Consider the following 2,391-nt stretch of genomic DNA (forward strand, 5'->3'; position numbering starts at 1 on the left):
ACATTTTATTATATACAAACATCCAAATATTATTATCAATCATCAGATAATTCACCAAAATTCATATAATATTCACATAATAAGCATTTATTAATACATAATCACACGATATTTCCCGGATGTTACATTTAATCTCCTTCTGTAGGAAAAATTACAATCTCGAGTATTTTCTGAACTTTAATCTCCTTCAGGAGGAGAGACAATGAAGAGGCTGAATGACTATTAGTGATTGAGATAAATATACTAACCTTTACCTGATACATTCATTAATCTGTCACAAATTTCATAAAACTTGATGTCAGCTAATTTAGATAACTAAAAGTTAATTTAATAATTAGAATTGAATTATTTTAAAGATGGATACATGTACATAACTTTAAAATTACTCTACTGTAATAAAAGTATAGAGTACACACTATGGAGGATGGAGCTTAGAGTAAAACTAAAGACCGAAACTTTGTTCATTTCAATATTTACACATACAACTATTTGGTTCAACCCGCTTTAACAGTCCCACTTGAGTGTTAGGTAAATTGTATTTCTATGCTTCTCGAACAAGTTATCTACAAAGGGACTGGCTATTCTTTTTCTGGGTTACGTCATTTTTATGCGAGGACTCCGTTCTAATGGGTTTTAGACCCCAGCTATCATGACCAAATAATGAAGCTTCACCGTGCCTCTCGTTATCTGAATCCTATAAAGAGCAATTTGGCAATCAGTAAGCAAGCAGGAACATCATTGTCAAGATTTAATACCACTTAATTCAAGAGAATAGTTTTTGCATATCATGTTTGCACGGATTTTAGTACCTTATATATATATATTTGAGATTTTGAGGTTCTTAATCTAGAGATCCATTATCAAAATTTTAAAACTAAATGGTAACAGAGACTTCCAAATATGTCACAATTTACGCCATTATCATTTTTCCACTACTACATCTGTCTCGCAATTATTAAATTATTAAGGGAAATCTCGCGTATGTTTTGTACTCCGGAGGCCATATTATAATAAAGGACGTGCAAATAAATGTATCAATAATAAGCTATCTTTTGTGAAAGATGATAAGAATGGCAATCAAAAACATACACAACTTTTCACATTCATCTTACACATAAGAGGAAGAAACAAATCTTCCTGTTGCTCGTCTAGAATTCACGGTCATTGTCAGCCCTCGGAGATAAGCCTTGTTCATTCCCCACTGTTCTCTTGCTCATGTTTGTACGTTGCACCAGTCGAACCATCTGCATATCTTAATAATTAAGAGTACTGTGTATCTTGATAATTACAGTACATACATATGTTGTGTTGGTGTGTATTGCAAAAACTCAAATACCTTAAACTATATTGACCAAGGAGAGGGCAACGAAAGAGTAAGCAAAAGACATGGAAGCAGCAATTAAAGAGAGAAAAGAGAGCTTAAAACAAATTGATGGTCGCTTATACTATTGATATAGGAGAGAGGTGGAACCCTGCTAGAATCTCTCAGTACCACTTAGCATTTCAGACCACCAATCTCCGCAAGCATCTACAAACAAAAACCCTAATTGCAAGACCCAATTTGGAAAAATACCCTAATTGAGAAACCCGATTGCAGAAGAAGAGCCAATTATAAAACAAAAAGACCCTATATCAGTGAATCCCCAAACCAATTGTGTTGAGAAACAAGAAGACCTGGTTGAATCCCTTTGCAGTGAAGGCCCAAATCCTAGCTAATCTATAATTCAGTTCAATTCAAAACCGAGAGACACCAAGAGAGATGTTTAGACTGAGAGAGATGTTTAGAAATATTCACTTTGTCTAAAATTTTACCCGCTTCTCCAAAATTTTGAACCCGCTTTCTAAATATTTTGAACCCGCCTGATCAGAGCCCAACGAGAGTCCAAAAAACTGTCGCTAATTTCACTTTTATTTATTATTTCTTAATAAATTTTCATATTTAAATAGTGTTCAATTTATTTATTAAAAAAATTATCAGTTATTAATTAGTACAATTAACAAAATTTAACAAAAAAACTATTTTATCAATCTTAGCTAATATTAATATTGTTGTTTAATTATATTATCAAAATTGATTAATTTTCAAGTCAAATAATTATATTTATTTATTTTTTTGTAAAATGATACTTTTTTATCATTTAACACCCTATTGTAACATAAGTTTTCACATGTTACCGTATGTAACACTTTGAAGCTATAGTAACATGTTACAAATGCTATGGTAACATAAAAAATACTATGTTGCGGTAGGCTAAGATGAGCATAGCTAATATAACATAATTTTATAACACGCACGATTAAACCATTACGATAGGCCATCTATGGTGTAGTGAGAGAACTCAGAGATATTGACAAGTCAAATAAAGATGTGAAGATTGGAGATATCGACAA

General features: G+C 31.9%; 1 long non-coding RNA gene across 1 annotated transcript; it reads right to left on the bottom strand.

Moving 5' to 3' along the window:
- Window positions 1-383: 383 nt before the first annotated feature.
- LOC141678681 (uncharacterized) lies at window positions 384-1,768 on the bottom strand. The gene is made up of 3 exons (XR_012557859.1): window positions 1,337-1,768; window positions 1,113-1,244; window positions 384-694 (listed from the first exon to the last, which is right to left on the bottom strand). It is a non-coding gene; the product is annotated as an uncharacterized LOC141678681 (long non-coding RNA).
- Between the last annotated feature and the right edge of the window lie 623 nt (window positions 1,769-2,391).

The sequence above is a fragment of the Apium graveolens genome, chromosome 8 (assembly GCF_009905375.1).
Source record: "Apium graveolens cultivar Ventura chromosome 8, ASM990537v1, whole genome shotgun sequence".
Taxonomy (NCBI): domain Eukaryota; kingdom Viridiplantae; phylum Streptophyta; class Magnoliopsida; order Apiales; family Apiaceae; genus Apium; species Apium graveolens.